Genomic DNA, 19,287 nt, shown 5'->3' on the forward strand with positions numbered 1-19,287 from the left:
AACAACCAGTTCTATTGGAAAAAGATGAAAGTTGGATCCATACCTAGTACTGTATACCAGGAAAAAAAAATTCAAAATGTTCAAAAGATACATGCTATGGTTTGAATGATGGGTGCCCCCTCCAAAATTCATGTTGAAACTTAATCCCCAGTGCGACAGTGTTGAGATTGTGGCCTTTGGGAGATGATTAAGTCATGAGTGGAGTTAGTACCCTTATGAAAAGAGCTTGAGGCAGAAGGGAGCACTTTCTTTACCCTTGGCCGTGTGAGGAAGTAAGTGTTCTTCTCCGGAGGGTGCAGCAACGAAGTGCCATTTTGGAAGCAGAAGCAGCCCTCGCCAGACACTAGTCTTGCCAGTGTCTTGATCTTGGTCTTCCCTGCCTCCAGAAACATGAGAAATAAATTGTTATTTTTTATAAATTACCTAGTCTGTGGTATTTTGTTACAGTAGCACAAATAGACTAAGACAATATAAATGTATTTTTGCTGGACAGTAAATTTCTTTCTCATGTTTTACGCTTATAAGCTACTTCAGTAAACAACTTTGTGTGTATGCCATTTTATATTTGTGCAGGAATATCTGTATGATATGGGATTACTGGTTCAGAGAGTATATGCAGATGGAATTTTGGTACCTATTTTCAGATTCCCTCCATAGCAGTTGTGCCATTTTGTATTCCCACTGGCAGTGTTTGAGAATGACTCTTTTCCCTGCAACTTCATCGACAGAATGTTTTCAAATTTTACATTTTTGCCAATTTGCTTAATGAGAAATGGCATATGAGTATAGTTTTAATTTTCATTTCTTCTATATATTTAAACATGGTTTATTTTATATTTTTTTCTATTGGGATGTTGGTCTTTTTCATCTCAGTTTCTAGGAGCTCGGTATCTATCAGGGAGATTAGCAAAGGCTAATCTCTGATGTCAGTTGCAGTTTTTTCATCCCACACTTTGTCACTTTTTAATTCATGGTGTTTTCAGTGCTTTCTTCTCCCCTCCTCTTTCTCTCCCCTCATCTTCTCCCCTCTTTTTTCTTTCTCCTCTTGGCTAGCTTCTGCATTTGGGTCATAGTAAGACCTTCCACATTCCAGAATTAAAAAGAAGTCACCCAGGTTTTCTTTTGGTTACTTTATGTAGGATTTCACTTTTAAATCTTTGGACCATTGTAAGTTTATCCTGATGCATAGTGTTAGTTGTGTAACCAGTGTAATATTTTCCCAAATAGTTACCCATTGTTCCAGAGTCATTTTATTAAGAAGCCTGTATTTATTTTTCCCCTCTGAATTGAGATGTTACCTTTTGACAGATAATAAGTTCTCACATGTATTTGGGTTATTTCTGGAGATGTCATTCTGTGTTTCACTGCTTTACTTACTGAAGCTTTATATAGTGTACTTTAACATCTAATAGGGTTATCCTCTATCATTGCTTCTCTGTCTTAGAGCTTTTCTTAAAAAAAAAAAAAAAAGATTCTTGTTTATTTTTCTGTATACACTTTAGAATCAATTTATCTAGTCCAAGAAAAAAGCATTTTGGCTTTAGGGACACCCTCTAAATTTAAAGTAGTACACAGTAAGGAATGTTTCCTGCTCGGTAGAGCGAGGCAGGAGAGCTGGATAAGTTTATCTCTTATACACCTTCCCAGCTACTAGTGTGACTCACCACTGGAGGCTAGGCAGTAGTCTTCTCAATTCCCTATCCTGGGAGGCAGGGTTTTAAATTATTTCCTATAGTCCTTATCAGTGGGTTTTTGTTAATAGGAGAAGGTAAGAGAGAGGAATCAAAGACTTATTTTAACCGGTTTCATTAGTTTTCCTAGCCCTTTGCTCCATGACTAACCACTGTCTGAGTCAAACCTACCTTTTGACAAAATCAGATGGGTTTATTTCTGATGCCAACTCTGGTTGATGGTGGATGCCCAGAGATCTGTGTTGAGAATTCCAATAGCAGGTTATAGGAAAGGGTTTGCTGTGATCCATTAATAGTCTTTGCCATGGCTGAGATTGGAGATAGGTGGGAGACTTGGCAGAAGATGGGATCATTTGTATTTAATATATTTTGAAAATCCTTAACATGTCATTGAATGTTTTCCTATAGCTTTTATAATGACTTCATGATTTGAATATTTAATCAGTAAACATTTGGATTATTTACATTTTTTCCTCTTAAAATGATATGCTGGATTCTTAATCTCTAGGTATAACCGTGATTCTTTAGGTGAGGAATTTCTAATATTAAAAATATAAAAATTTCTAATGTTTTGATAAATACTGCCAAAATTTCCACAAGTTAATCACCTTCAGACTATTTTTCCTGTTAAAACATCTTACTTTATATTAAATATATTTTAATAAAATTGTCTCTCCATTTCCATTTAGAAAGGGCTCATTATACTCCTTATAGCTCCTAGTCTTATCTACAATGATTGGGTTTCTTTGAACTTTCCATAGTATATTGTTTTATAATTTTTTTTGTCTTGTGACTGAATCTTGCTCTGTCGCCCAGGCTGGAGTGCAGTGGTGTGATCTCAGCTCACTGCAACCTCTGCTTCCCGGGTTCAAGCGATTCTCCTGCCTCAGCCTCCTGAGTAGCTGCGATTACAGGCACCTGACACCACGCCCGGCTCATTTTTGTATTATTGGTAGAGACTGGGTTTCACCATGTTGGCCAGGCTGGTCTCGAACTCCTGACCTCAGGTGATCGGCCTGCCTTGGCCTCCCAGAGTGTTGGGATTACAGGCATGAGCCACTGCGCCTGGCCTATTGTTTTATTTCTTAACTATTGTACCTTTTTCTTAATTTTTATTATCCTGTCAGTGTTCATCTGGTGTTCACCTCACTGGGGACCTGCTGATTGAAATAATAGGGATTGCTTTCAAGTGCTACCCTATTTTCTGCTCACCCTTGTACAGTCAGACAAAGGATAACTAAGGCTTTCATTTTCCATAATTTGTCACTTTTTAAATTCCTTGTATTATGATTTCTGTAGCATTCACTAAACTGAAGTTGTTCCCCTTAGAATGAGCAGAATAAAAAATAATAGCCAAAAGCTCAGGCTCTGGAGGCTGTCTAGGTTCTCGTCTCAATACTTGCTTGGTTGGGACTAGTTGCTTTTTATTTCAGCACTAATAATAAAAGTAGATCATAGAGCTGTGCTAATTCCTGGTCTTCTGAGACAGTTCCCTGAAACTTTGGTTGACAAAAGCTTATGACTGTAATAGCTATGCTACTTTTTTGGTGACTAGACAGATTGCTTAATATTCCTCCTAGGCTTCAGTTTCTTCATCTCTAACGTGGGGGAAAATAATGGTATCTATATACAGGGTTAAAGATTACTGGAGCTAATAATGCATGTCAAGTGTGTGAAACGATGACCAGCACCTAGTAAGACTTCACAAATTATTAGCAGATCTTTTAAATAATTTTTATTCAATAGTAAAATATGTAGCTTCCTGGCTGTATGGGACAGTCTTTTCTGAATCCGTCTGATTCTTTTCTCTCTTTTAGAGTTCTTCTTTGCCTCTTATGATTTGTGTTATAGTTTTCTTTATTAGAGGTGTGGGTGGTTTTAAGTTCAGGTGTTTCATTAAGGCAAGCTGGAGATAGGAATAAAAGGATTATGAAAGAGAAGGAGCTTGAAAGATGCTTTTACCCATATCTGTTTCTGCTTTATCAGCCTCTTTTTGCTGCCTTTATTTTAGAATTTAGAGTGATGCTTTGCCTTGTCTTCTGAAAGAGTTCCCTGAATCTTTAGTTGCCAAAAGTTCATGATTCTTTTGGTGATTCTTTATATGGGTAAAGAAAACCTATGCCCATATGTGGGGATGTTTGTCATTCCAGTGGGTGCCCAGCAAATTTGTTTTAACTCTATAACTGACTTTGAAGGGCGGGAGCCTTGTTGTCACTCTTAATTGGGACTCCAGTCACACTTGGGTTTTCTGTGACCATCTCGCCTGCTACCCTCCCCACCCACTCCCGCCGCCCCAACACCTTAAGAAAAGGAGATCATCTAAAGAGGAGGAATCAGAGTTTAGGTTGGGGAAGAAAAGGGCAAAGGTTTCATTTGTCCCTGTGCTGCTGTCTTCCGGGACTCTCTGAGGGGTAAGACGGTGGTGGGCACATACAGCCAAAGGAAGTAGGGGTACAGGGGAGTGTGACTCTGAGTGTGGAGTTTATTACTTGGCAGGAGGCACTTCTAATCTTTAACACATGCCCGTAAATGCCATTGGGAAGGTTTGTTAATAAAACTCTCTGGAAAGATTTGTTGAGTACCTTTTCTGTGCCAGATAATGTTAGGTAATAAGCATATCACAGGTAGCCTTTCACTCACTGCTGCAGTCAGCCCTTCCTGGAGTTCCCTGTGTCTCCACCACACAGATGAGGAGACTGAGGCTAAGGGATGGAACGACCGGGCGAGTCAGGGAGGGGTTGTGATCTGGGATCTGTCAGGCCTCGCTGCTCCTCTGCTGAGGTCAGCCCTCACTGGAGTCACCGTGTGAGTAGTTGGCTTTCTCTGAATCCCCCAGTGGGTGGATTTGGGCCTGGAAGAGAAAGCTGGGGCTCCTGTTTGTGGCTCGTAAGGAGTGGTTGGTGTTTCCAGGGAGGAATCAATGCTGCTCTGGGGAACATGGAGGAGGGCAACTGAAGGTGGCATTTCTACGACACCGGGAAGGGCTCCGACTGGCTGGGGGACCAGGATGCCATCCACTACATGGTGGAGCAGGCCCCCGCTGCCGTGGTCGAGGTGATGGCTGGGAGGCTCTGGGTGCTCTGGTGGTCTGTTTCTAGTACAAGAGTCTGGGAAAAAATGTAAGCAATTGAGGCAGATGTGGCAGCCGATAGAATGGTGATTAGCAAAGCTCACAAGAGAAGTCTTTGTCCGTCATGAACTATGCATTACATGTAACAAGAAAAGCTTCTCTTTGATGAAGTGTTGACATGTTCATAAAATAGTTTACTTTGGGTTTGCAGATTTGTGTTAAAGTTGTTTAGTGTAGATTAGTTGTGAATATCTTGACTCCTTTAAGGTAACAAGGTTTTTGTTTATCTTTCACAGCTAGAAAATTATGGCTTGCCATTTAGCAGAACTGAAGATGGGAAGATTTATCAGCGTGCATTTGGTGGACAGAGCCTCAAGTTTGGAAAGGGCGGGCAGGCCCGTCGGTGCTGCTGTGTGGCTGATCGGACTGGCCACTCAATATTGCACACCTTATACAGGAGAAAACTTAGACTATAAATTCTAAGAATTCAAAATACATATTCCACAGGTTTCACCAACTAGTTCTATTTAAACGAGATAAATTCATTTTAATTCTATGTATTTAGTGACATCTATTTCATGCCAGAAGAGCTCGCTACTGTATACCTTCATTAAAGGCACCCTGCTTAGTCTGTCACAGATGTCGATCTGGCATTTTTTGCTCAGCAAGAGTGACCGCTTCCACATGGCCATGGGCACAGGCCAAATGTAGAGCAGTCCTAGGAGAGCGAGAGGAGTTTTCAGGAAATTGTAGTGCAGTCTCTCAAAACCTATAATGGTTCATGTAATTGTAAACATTGAAGAGCATTCGTCTGCCTTCAAAACAAATAATTTTCTTTTGAAGAAATTACAACATTTGGCTGGGTGCAGTGGCTCCCGCTTGTAATCCCAGCACTTTGGGAGGCCGAGGCGGGCGGATCACGAGGTCAGGAGATCGAGACCACGGTGAAACTCCGTCTCTACTAAAAATACAAAAAAAAAATTAGCCAGGCGAGATGGCGGGCGCCTGTAGTCCCAGCTACTCGGGAGGCTGAGGCAGGAGAATGGCGTGAACCCGGGAGGCGGAGTTTGCAGTGAGACGAGATCGCGCCACTGCACTCCAGCCTAGGCGACAGAGCGAGACTCTGTCAAGAAAAAAAAAAAAAAAAAAAAGGAAGTACAACATTTATTAGCTCTTACTGCTCACTCCCTTAATGAAACAGCAGCCTATTTGGACAGAATGAGCTTGGTGTTTGGATTCAGTTCAGCTGGAGCTTGAGTTCTACTTTGAACTCAGTGACGTACCAGGTATTGCTTAGCCTTTCTGTGCCTCATTTTCCTCATTAATAAAATAAAGATGATAATAGCAGCTAGCTCACAGGACACCATTGTGATGCTTAAATGGGAATCTATGTAAAGTATTTAGAACCATTTCTAGAACAAGCAACAACTCAATAATTGTTAGATTGTTGTTGTTTTTTTTGAGACAGGGTCTTGCTCTGTTGCCCAGGCTGGAGTGTAATGGTGTATTACATATATTTCATATATTGCCTCACTGCAGCCTGGAACTCCTAGGCTCAAGTGATCCTCCTGCCTCAGCCTCCTGAGTAGCTGGGACCACAGGAGTACACCAGCATGCTCAGCTAATTATAAAAAAACTTTGTAGAAAGAATCTTGCTTTGTTGCCCAGGCTGGTCTCAAACTCCTGGCATCAAGGGAACCTCCCATACTTCTATATCTATTGTCACTTTCAATGGTCACATATTACTGCATCCTATGGATACAACTGAAACTTATTTATAGGACACATTCTGAGGGTTCTTTTTAACATAAATGCTGAGAAAAACAAAGTACATGTATCTCTATTTTCTAAAGGTATTTCAATACAATGGAATCGATGGGTAAATGGCATATACATTTTTTGAATGTGGTAATTACCACCAAATTATCTATTTGAAAAGTCATCAGCAACTTAAACTTTAAGCAGCAGTATAAGTACCACTGTTGTTTATTCTCACAAACATTGTGGATTGAAAACAGTATCATTCCTCTTTTAACTTAAATTCTTTTACGAGAAACACTAAGGATTTTTTCCTATGTATATAAGTAACTTCTGGGTCTGCAAAAAAGTACTTTGCTCACTTTTAGAGTTCTTTTCTTGTTGATTTGATTTGAAAGAATTCCCTATAAAATAAAGATGTGCTTTATATCTGTATATATATAACCGATATATAACATATTATATCAGTATTATATACAATTTTTTATATGTATAATCAGTTATATATCATGATATATATAATAGAAAGTAAATTCCCTGTAGGATGAAGATACACTTTTCATCTGAATATCTATTTATATATATATATATCAGTAAAAACATATACATAGTAAATATTTTTCAAGTATGTTATCGTTTGTTAATTTTTTTCTGATACACAGGGGGGTTTTAATTTTTTTTTTTTTTTTGAGGCAGAGTCATGCTCTGCCACCCAGGCTGGAGTGCAGTGGTGTGATCTTGGCTCACTGCAACCTCCATCTCCCAGGTTCAAGTGATTCTCCTGCCTCAGCCTCCCGAGTAGCTGGGACTACAGGTGCGTGCCACCATGCCAGGTTCATTTTTTGTATTTTTAGTAGAGATGGGGTTTCACTGTGTTAGCCAGGATGGTCTCGATCTCCTGACCTCATGATCCGCCCACCTCAGCCCAAGTGCTGGGATTACAGGCATGAGCCACTGCGCCTGGCCTGGGGGTTTTAATTTTTAGTTTGCTAAATCAACCTTCAGAATGCCTGCTTGTGAGGTCATTCTTAGGAAGGCCTTTGGCAATGTAAAATGTACCTGTATAAATAAGCATTTGTGTTTTCTTCTGGTACTTTTCTCATTTTGCATATGTAAAAGTTTCAATCTGTATTCCATCAGGAACTCATTTTTGTGACATAAAATTTCATTAGTTTTCTTCAAAGAGCAGGCATTTTATTAATAACTCAACCCTTCCTACTCATCTGAAATGTTACCATTATCAATCCTTACATCTATATCTTACATATATTTCAGTGTTTCTGGATTTCCATTCTGTTCCATGTATTTATGTCTTTTCAGCTGTTAGTAAATAATTGTGGGAATTAATAGCACATTTTGATATCTAGAGGAGCAAGTCTTTTTTTCACTCTTATAAAAATTTTTAAATGTCATCACAATAGTAAGACAGCAGGTGTCATGCAAAAATGATAAATCCTTGATATTTTCATTCGGTTTATGTAAAACTGATAAACATGGAAAGAGCTCATGCTTTGAGAAAACTGAGTCTTCCCGTTCAAGGAACCCACCTCCCACTTCCATGTGTCGCTCTAAGAAGCTCCAGTAAAGAAGCTATCTACCTGGGTGGATTCGCATGTGAAACCGACACAGGCTTTTACCTGAGAACTTTCCGCCTACTGAACATGACTCATGGTATTTTGGACATGGGAATGAGCTCTCATCAAGCACCTCCACGACCCCATGTTTTAAACGTGTATATGCTTAACTTTGTGGGTTAAATCACTCAACTTCTCCACCAAGTGCTCCAGGCGGGGAATTGCCAGCGATGGAAAGCAGCGGAGGCTCCGTTTGGCTCCGCTGCTCCGAGGGTGCCCAGCGCTCTCCAAGGCTCCCGTCCCAGGGGCTGCGGGGCTGCGGGGCTGCGGGGAAGCCGGGCCTGGGGACCCCGTCCCGCCGCGGCTGAGCCCCCGCTACCTGTCCTGGGCATCCACGTCCCGGCTCCTGCGCGCCAGGCGGCGCTCCACCTCCGCGGCGTCGCCCTTGAGGGCCGCCCTGCGGATCTTCCGCAGTTCCGCGTCCCTGGTGTGGTACCCGGCACCGCGTACTCGTGGTCGATGGAGCCCAGGACCGCCCGGCCCACGCGTCTCCCGAAGCTGAAGAGCTTCTTCATGGGGCGACTTCTCCTCAGACGCCCACCACCGGCTCCTGAGCCCCCGCGGCTCCTCGTGGCCTTTCCACCCTCACCCAGCCCCAAACCCGCGATCCACCCCCAAACCCGAGATGTAGCTCAGAATCCGCGACCCAGCCGGGTCCACCACAGCCTTCAGCAGCGACACTCGCAGCCTCCGACCTCTCAGCCCGCAAAGCCGTTAGGCGCGCGCCCCCAGCTCAGCGCCCGCTCGGACTCCGGAAGCCGCTCCCAAGCCCGCGCGGCCGGCAGGGGGCGGCTTCAGCTCGTGCGCAGGCGCCCTGGCTGGCGGGTTCTCCTGGGCTCGCCCGGGACGTCCCGTAGTCGCAGGCGCGCAACCCGCCCGGCCTGAGGGCCCGCCTGGCCGTGACCCCCGCCCCGCTCCTCCTCCGAATAGAGATCGGCGCTGCTGGCAGGGGCCCTCCGCAGCCACCAGGGATGGGGCTGTGGGCCAGTTCCCGCCCCGGTGCAGCCGCCGCCAGGCAGACCGCCTGGCTTGGCCGGAGCCGCGGCATCTGGCCCCGGTTCTGCGAGGCTGGGAGCGCCAGCGAGCTTGGGAGTTGCCAGGCGGCTGCTGCGAGCAGGCAGAGGGCGCCTGGAGCTTGGGCGCCCAGGCGGCGGAGCACGGCCTGGGCGGCCTCTGGATGGCGAGTGCACCTGGCCTGAGAGCCTGCCAGGCCCTGCCCCCGCTCGGCTCCTCCTCTGCCGGGGCTCCGGACCGCTAGCCAGGGGCCCTCTGCAGCCACCGGGAATGGGGCTGAGGGCGGGTTCCCGCCCCTGTGCAGCCGCCCCAGGGCCGACTGCCTGGCTTGGCCGCAGCCGCTGGTACGTCTGGCTCCGGTTCTGAGATGTGGGGAGTGCGGGCGGGCTCGGGGGTTGCCTGGAGGCTGCTGCCTGCACACAGAAGGCGGCTGCAGCTTGGGTGCCCAGGCGGGCTGGAGGGGCATGGCCTGGGCGGCCCCGGGATCGCCAGCGCGCCCGACTGAGGGTCCCCAGGACGTGCCTCCCGCCCCACTCCTTCACCGCAGGGAGTTCGGGGCCGCTGGCACTCGGCAGTCACCCCGATGTGGTTGAGCGGCAGGTTCTCAGTTCTCGCCCCTGTGCAGCCGCCGCCGGGCAGAATGCCTGGCTTGGCCGCAGCCCCCGGGACACCTGGCCCTGGTTCTGCGATGCTGGGAGCGCGAGCAGGCTCAGGAGTTGCCAGGCAGTTGCTGCCTGCACACAGAGGGCGACTGTAGCTTGGGCGCCCAGGCGGCGGAGCATGGTCTGGGTGGGCTCCGGAATGCGTCCGCGCCAGGCCTGTGGGCCCCGCTGGTGGTGCCACCCGTCCCGCTCTTCATCTGCCGGAGCCTGGAGCAGCTGGAATGGCCACTCTGCAGTCACTGGGGATGGAGTTAAGTTTTCTTATCCCACGCATGCACACAAAAAAGGTAACTATTATGTGAGGTAATTAACATGTTAATTGACTTCATTTTGGTGATCATTTCAGAATGTGCATATAGATATAAACACATCACACTGTACACCTTGAATGTGTACAATTTTTATTTCTCTATTATACCTCAGTAAAGCTGAAAAAATTAACAGGATCGAAAGGATAACCCCACAGTTTTACAGTAGTAGTTGGACACTTCAATACCTCATTTTAATTAATGGATAGAAAAACCAGATAGAAGCTTGATGAGAAATAGAAGACCTGAACAACAGTATAAGCCATTTAGAGCTAATACACATATGCAGAACAGTCCACCCAACAACAGCAGAATATACCTTCTTTTCAAGCGGATATGGAACTTTCTCTAGGATAGGCCATATATCTTCGTCCACAAAATATATCCTAATCATTTTTAAAAGCTTGAAGTGATACAAAATATAATTTACAATCACAGTGGAAGAAACAACAGATACATAAAAAATGAAAATTGGAAAATTCACAAATATGTGGAAATTACACAATACACTCTTAAACTACCAGTGAGTGAAGGAATAAATCACAAGCGAAATTATAAAACATCTTGAGACAAATTAAAATAAAAACAAAACATACCAAAACTTACTGAATACAGTGAAAGTAGAATTCAAAGGAAAATATGTGGATATAAACAACTACATTTAAGAAAAAAATCTCAAATCAGTAACTTCACTCTATACCTAAGGGCAGTAGAAAAAAAAAAAAGACTAAATCCAAAGCTAGAAGAACAAAAGAAATAATAAAGATTAGAGCATAAATCAATAAAATAGAAGGTTGAAAAGCAGTGGAAGAAATAAACATAGCTAAAAGTTAATTCATTGAAAGATCAAATCTTTCACTATATTGACTGAGCAAAAGATGGAAGACTCAGTATTAAAATCATAAATGAAAGTGGCACCATTACTACCAACTTTACAGAAAAAAAAGGGTTATAGGACTATACTGTGAACAACCGAATAACAACAAATTATGTGCCCTGTATGAAATGGATGAATTGCTAGAAAGACACAAACTACCAAAATAGCTCAAGAAGAAAGAGAAAATCTGAATAAGACCTATAACAGACAAGGAGATTGAATTAGTGATTGAAAGCGATTTAACAAAGAAAGATTTATGATCAAATAGCTTCGTTAACTGGTGAGTCTACCTAACATTTAAAGAAGAATTAATACCATTTCTTCCCAAACTCTTCTGACAAAATGTATGAAGAAGGAATACTTGCTAATTCAGTTTTTGATAACAGCATTATCCTGATGCCAAAGCTGAGATCGCGCCATTGCACTCCATTGTGGGCAACAAGAGCGAAACTCCATCTAAAAAAAAAAAAAAAAAAAAAAAAAAAAAATTCAGTGTAATATACTATAACAGTAAAATGGATAAGCACATGATTATTTCAGTTGATGCAGAAAAAACATTGATGAAATACAACACCCGTTTATGATAAAAATAATAAACTAGGCATAGAAGGGAACTTCTGCAATATGACAATAGGATATATAAAAAACTGACAGTCAATATCATGTCAATGATGAAACACTGAAAGCTGTTTTCCTAACATCTAGAACAAGACAAGGATGGTGCATTTGCCGCTTCTATTCAACATAGCCCTGGCAGTTCTAGCCAGAGAAATTAGGCAAGACAAAGAAATAAAAGGCATCTAAATTAGAAATAAAAAATAGAAGTAAAATTATATCTACACATGCTTTTATATGTGTGAAGCTCCAAAGAAAACACAAAACCCATTAGAACTAATTAAAGAGGCAGGATGCAAGACAAACATATGCAAATTAGTTTTATTTCTATATAGTTGTAATGAACTATCAAAACATTTTTAAAATCCCATTTATAATAGCATCCAGAAATAAGATATTCAGGCATCAATCTAACTATGGTGGTATACACAAAACTTTGCTGAAAGAAACTAAAGAGAGTTGCAATCACTGGAAAGATATTCTGTGTTCATGGATTGTAAGATAATATTGTTAAGATGACAATACCATCTATAGTAATCTATAGATTCACGGCAATACCATCAAAACCCCAAAGACATTTTTTGCAGAAACAGAGAAACTCATTCTAAAATTCATACAAAAATTCAAAGGATCTGACGTAGACAAAACGATCTTGAAAAAGAACATTGGAAAACTCACATTTTCCAGATTAACAATGTACTACAAATCTACAGTAATCAAGAGAGTGTTTTACTGGCATAAGACCAATAGACATTTAGACCAATAGAACAGAATTGAGATCCTAGAAATTAGTCTTCCCATATATGGTCAACGACTGTTCAACAAGGGGGCCAAGACCAGTCAAAGGAGGAAAGAACAGTCTCTTCAACAGCTGGGTATCAGTGCACAGGAGAGAAGTTAGACCCTTGTCTTGCACTGTATACAAAAATTAACTCTAAATTAACAAAAGACTTAAATGTAAGGACTAAAATGTGTAACTCTTAGGCGAAAACACACAGGGAAACCTTCGTGACCTTTGAGTCTTAAGTGTTTTTTGAAATATGACAGAAAAGCACAGATAAAAGAAAAATACAGAAATTAGATTTAATCAAAAACTTTAATGCATCAAAGGACACTATCAAGAAAGTGAAAAGACAACCCATAGTATGTGAGAAAATATGTATCTGATAAAAGCAAAGTGTATATCTGATAAAAGCAAAATGTGCATCTGATAAAAGCATCATATCTCAAAACTCAGCAACAGAATTGCTAACATCCCAATTAAAAAATAGGCAAAGGACTTGAATAGACATTTCTCCAAAGAAGATACACGAATGTCTAATAAGAACAAGAAAAGATGCTCAACACCATTATTCATTAATAAAATGCAAAACAAAACCAAAATGAGATGCCACTTTGCTTCCACTAGTATGGCTTTCATAACAACGACACAGAAAATAAGTGTTGCTAAGGAGGTGGAGAAATTGGAGCCCTCCTGAACTGGCCGCTAGGAATAGAAAATGATGCAGTTGTTGTGGAAAACGTTTTGGTGGTTCCTCACAGAATCACACAGAGACCCAGAAATTCCACTCATAGGTATGATACACAAAAAAGTTGACAGCAGGGTCTTGAACAGATATTTTTACACCAAAGTTAATTGCAACATTATTCGCCATAGCCAAAAGGCAGAGACAACCCTTGTCCATCAACAAATGAATGGATACAGAAAATATAATACATAAATAATAGAATATTATTCAGCATTTAAAGGGGATGAAGTTCTGATACATGCAACATGGGTGAAACTTGGAAACATGATGCCGAGTGAAGTAAGCCAGACACGAAACGACAAATGTTGTATGATTTTGCTGATAAGAAATATCTAGAACAGGCAAATCTGTGAAGACAGAATGAAGATTAGTGTTTACCAGAGACTGGGGAGAGGAAGTAATGGTGAGTTACTGTTTAAGGGTACTTTATTTCTTTTTGTGATAGAAATGGAGATGCTGATTGTACAACACTAGGAAGGTACTTAATGCTATGCATTATATACTTAAAATTGTTAAAATTTTAACACAATTTAAAAATTTAAATACAGATCTGAGAATTATTTCTATATCCATTGTTATTTGCTCAGTTGCCAAATATTAAGGTTTTTCTGAACATATTTTTGTTATTGATTTTTAATTTAGTCCTGTTTTGCTCAGAGCACAAACTGTCTATGATTTAATTTCTTTTATATTTAATGAGAACTATTTTATGGTCCAGTACTTGATCTATCTTGGTTAATGTTCCACAGACATTTGAAAACTAGATCTGATTATCATCACCTTTACTCTGTTGATGTCTGTTTCACATTTTGAAGTTTCATTAGGTTCACCCATTTAAGATTGTTAATTTTATAAACTGGCCTTTTTTGATTATGACTTGACACCTTTATCTTTGGCAGTACTGTTCTGAAGACCACTTTATCTAATATTAATATGGGCACACCATGTACGGTTAGTATTTGCATGGCACATTTACATCCATACTTTTGCCTAAATGATATAATAATTACTTTCCAAAGCCACCTCCAAAGATGTTCTAAAACTATTATAATTAGGGATAGTTGCACCAGATCTTTCAAGAACTTTTAAATACCAGGGCTTAGATGACACTGATACCAGGGTACACAAACATGCCATTAAGATACCTATTATAATTGGAATTTTCAGGGATCAGCTGATGAATGGCTTTCTGGTCCACCTTTCTCTCACATTAGTCTGATGGGTTTGTTAAACTACCGTGTGTTCATTGCCCTGGTCATCGAGGACATAATTGAAATGGATGTACACAGCAACTTACAGAAATTGCATTGGTTTGTTGAAATGTAGAATAAGATCAATTATGGTAGGGAAGACCAGCAAAAGTTCCTGTATTAGGCAGCCCTTTACATAGAAACAGAATCAATAGGATACACACACACACACACACACACACACACACACACACACACACAAACACACAGAGAGACAGAAGGATAGAGACAGAGAGAAAGAGAGACAAAAAGAGACAAATAAAGAAAATTTATTGTGGAAATTGGCTCACACAATTGTGGAAGACAACAAGTCCCATGCTATGCCGTCTGCAAGCTGGAGAACCAGGAAAGCCAGTGGCGTAATTCAACGAGTTGAAGACTAAGGACCAGAAGAGTCAATGGTGTGAGTCCTAGCATCCAAAGGCTCAAACACGGGAGCTCCTCAGGGGAAGAGAAGATGGATATTGCTGTTATAGAAGGGAAAGCAAATTTGCCTTTCCTCTGCCATTTTGTTCTATTCTGGCCTTCGAAGATTGCATGATGCCTGCCCACACTGCTAACGGCAGATCATCTTTACTTAGTTTACTGATTCAAATGCTAAGTTCCTCCAAAATCAGTCTCACAGTTTTCTGGGTACCCCATAAGCCAGTAAAAAAATAAAAGTAAAAAAACGTAAAATGGAATAGGAAATGGTAAAATAAAACATAAATGGTTAACATAAAATTAACCACCACATTCTCTAATGAAAGCTGTCTGCCCAGTAATGAAAACAGAAAATCAGCAACAAATAAGATGGCAGCGATAATCACATTCTCAAAGATAAAAAGGGTGCAGGTGTCGAAGTCTCTAGCACATCCCCATTTAATGTACTGGAATGACCCATGCAAAATTTTGAATCTGGAGGATGATGGGGGAATCATGTAAATGTCAGTAACTGATAATTCCAAATGCATCTGCTGTGTGTTGATATTACGTAGTATCTTTATTTTAACAGCTCAACGCAGCTTCTACTCTTGGTTTTGCATCTATGATCTGACAAATATCATTTTCTATCCCCTTCATGAAAACAGATAAAAGGTATTTTCATTCACCAGGGTAGACCACAGAACATATTTGCTGTCTTGCCCAGGGCTATGATTGTGCTTTGTTATAATATGACCTGAAGTAACCTTAATAGTCTTCAAATTACAAAGACCAAAATATTGATCACTATATTGATGATATCAGATTTATCAGCCCTAGTGAGCAAGAAATGTCATTTTCTGATACTCTTGTACAGGAATGTGAACAATAAACCATAATCTGAAACATAAAACCTACAGTCTCAAGGGCCTTTCACTGGTAAGTATTTTAGGTTTGCAGTTGCCCTCAGTAATTCAGGATACCTTTCATGGTAGAGGACAAGATGGTAAATTATTGCATTTTGTACCAGCTGACATACAAAAGCATCACAGTGTTGGTTATGGTTCTCTGGATTTTGGGCACTATATAAACACCCCCCTTGGGAATACTGCATCAACCCATTTCTCCAATTTTTAATGGCTTTCAGCACAGCAAGGGCTTTTGTTCTTGTGAACTGGCAGAATTAAGACAGCTCATCATGATTGAGGAGGTTAAACAGAAGCTCTGGCAAGCCCCCATAAGAAAGTTTTAAGTTATGTTTATATATGTATATGTAATAAAAAGTAATAGAACAGAAAAGGGAAAAGTGTCTCAAAGTTTCTTACTCTGCATAAAAATAAGTACTATTAATAGCTTTTATGCAGCTTTTAATTATAATAAATATTATTATAAAAAATTGTAAATAATACATATGCATATTCTTCCTTTCCCATAAGCTACTTTTATCCTACATATAAAATACATCTATTTTCATTTTCCTATTTGTGACTACAGGACAATTTAAAAATTACGATCTGTATTTATTTTACTTCAGTGATCTTTGCTGAAAAAGTTTCAACTGATTTTATAGGGGATTAGATATAACCTCATTAGATATATTAGATATAACCTGAAATAATCATATAATTTAAGAAGTGGAAGAGAACTTGGGTATTACTGTTTTATGGCATAAAATAGGGCTGAAGTCAAATAATAATAACGAACGTTTCTTGATCATTTACTATTTGTTAGGAACTTTGTTACAATTAATTTTCACAACAACCCCATGAGCCACGTAATAGTTTAATCTTGTTTATTTTTTGCAATAAATCTATGGTATAGGTACTATTAATATTACCAACTTCCTGGCTAACACGGTGAAACCCTGTCTCTACTAAAAATACAAAAAATTAGCCGGGCGTGGTGGTGGGCACCTGTAATCCCAGCTACTTGGGAGGCTGAGACAGGAGAATGATGTGAACCCGGGGGGCGGAGCTTGCAGTGAGCAGAGATCACGCCACTGCACTCCAGCCTGGGAGACAGAGCGAGACTCCGTCTCAAAAAAAAAAAAATTATATATATATATTATATATATATTACCAGCTAGCAGTTTTCCACAGGGATGATTTTGCCCCCCGAGGTAAACCTGGACATTTCTGGTTGTCACGACGATGGGGTAGGGGACAGTGGCATCTAGAGGGTAAAGACCCGAGATGCAGATAAACAAAGAATGGGACAACGTCCGGGAGCAAAGAAATGTCCAGGCCAAATCTCAATGTACCAAGGCTGAGGAAGATTATCATAGAAGGAGGAACTGGATCTTTGAAAATTTATCTTTGCCTAAGACTCTTAAGTAAACAATGACAACCCAATAGTTTGTGGGGAAAACCTTGAAGCTACATAATAATAATGATAATAATAATAGTTTAGATACTAATTTTCAAGTGACTCATAAAAAAAACCCTTAAATATCTAAAGTAAGGTTTATCCTATTTTTCTGACCCCTTGCTTTGCTCTATGATATTTTGGTTCAGTTATATATTCTTTTTATTTAAACTTAAATAATGAATTTTCTTAATCTTTTCCAAATTAGATTCCATGAAAGCCTTCTCATATTGGAATTAGCAAATATTTGAAGACTCTTCTTACATGTTTGATTTGAGCACTGCTTAAGCATAGTATATACATGTTATCATACTTCACTCTTTCTTATTTGAAAGTACATTATTTTTTAAGTAACCTAAATTAGGCATATTTTTATATTTAGTACCTATGTGCTATGTTATTGATTTTTATTTTGATCTATCTTCTCTACTAATATTGCTGTCTTGATTTTAATATCCCAACATATATCACATTTCATATCATAAATACTTTGTGTTCCAGGATTATGGCTCCTCCTATAGCAAAGCAATAGTCTATTAAGGATATGAACTATCTGTTCAATCTTACATGTATTTCAACTTTGTTGAACATTTGAAGACATTTCTATATTTATTTTCATTAATGACTCTTCATTATTGAGAGTAAATGTCAGTATCCAGGTGCTCAATGAGTATCAGTAGTTGGAGACTGACCTAGAGCTCATGGGATTTAGTTCATAAGTTAATTTTGTCCAGAGATTCCAAGACTGAGGGAAGGGTACGAATTGCTGTCTGCTGTAATACAGAGTAAAATATTGGGTGTGTAGTAAAATCGTTTTGCCAGACTTGTCCGATCTTCCTATAGAATGTTGGGACTTTATAAAGAAATGTTTAAATTAACATAACTTCAGATGACATATCTAGTAGTATAATGAGCTTATAATTTAATGGAAGTAAAACATTAACATTAAAAGATTATAAGGTAGATTGCACTCAGGGTGTTACCAGAGAGAGTCATTCTAATGCACTGGATAGAGGTGGATAGGCTTGTAGTACAGTCATCCCTCAGTATCTGTAGGAATCAGTTCCAGAAGTTCCCAGAGTCACCGAAGCCCGGTAACATTTACATATAACCTATGCACATACTTCTGTGCACTTTAAATCATCCCTAGACTATTTATAATGCCTAGTAAAATGAAAAGGTTATGTAAATATTTGTTATCATGTATTGTTTAAGTAATAATGGCAAGGGAATACAGTCTGTACATATTAAGTATGAACACAATTTTTTAAAAACATTTTTTATCTATGGTTGGCTAAATAGATGGATGTGAAACCCACAGATATGAAGGGGATTTGAAACTGGTAAAGTTTTATTGTTTATTTTGAATTTAAAATATAGCCATTACTTCATATTAGGAGTATATTAATAATAAATGTTTATTGCAGAATAAAATAAAGACAAATACGTAGTTATTTATATAGCTATATCAATATTTTTCCAAACATACTTGTATTATTTTGTTTGCAAAAATGGAGAGCATACAGAATAATTGGATTTAATTCTTATTAATTCATTTATAATTTTATGAGAGAGATGCTTTTGTTCATTCAACATTTTTCAAAATACATTTTAATGGTTACATAACATTTGATGCAATTCTACCATATTAATGTACTATATATTTAGCCATTTCTTCATTATTAGGCATTTACATTACTTTTAATTATTTTCTTCTAAAATTTTATAAATATCTTCACTCAGAAGTATTTGTTTTTTTAAAATTTATGTAGATTGGAATTACTGGGCAAATGTCTTGAAACTTTCTTATTTATTAAATATTTTTCCACCATGAGATTTTAACAAGTATTTGTCTTTGAGTTATTTGATTTTTATTTGATTACAGTTAACTATTGTGTCCATCTGGAAATTATTTTTATATTAAATGTAAGTTCAAATTATAATGATATATTTCAAGTATATAATTGAATTTTTAAAAGTAATATTTAATAATTCTTTATTCACTGATCCAAATGACACTTAAAAAATAAGTTTAACAAAAGCTTACTCTATTATCATGATTTTTAATTAATACAGTTTTTTAAATCAGATTTTAATTTCCTATAAGGGCACT

General features: G+C 39.5%; 2 pseudogenes; both read right to left on the reverse strand.

Moving 5' to 3' along the window:
- Window positions 1-5,303: 5,303 nt before the first annotated feature.
- LOC105737548 lies at window positions 5,304-8,668 on the reverse strand (annotated as a pseudogene).
- Window positions 8,669-8,947: 279 nt separating this feature from the next.
- LOC115833927 lies at window positions 8,948-10,018 on the reverse strand (annotated as a pseudogene).
- Between the last annotated feature and the right edge of the window lie 9,269 nt (window positions 10,019-19,287).

This window comes from Nomascus leucogenys, unplaced genomic scaffold (genome assembly GCF_006542625.1).
Source record: "Nomascus leucogenys isolate Asia unplaced genomic scaffold, Asia_NLE_v1 001802F_23949_qpd_obj, whole genome shotgun sequence".
Classification (NCBI taxonomy): domain Eukaryota; kingdom Metazoa; phylum Chordata; class Mammalia; order Primates; family Hylobatidae; genus Nomascus; species Nomascus leucogenys.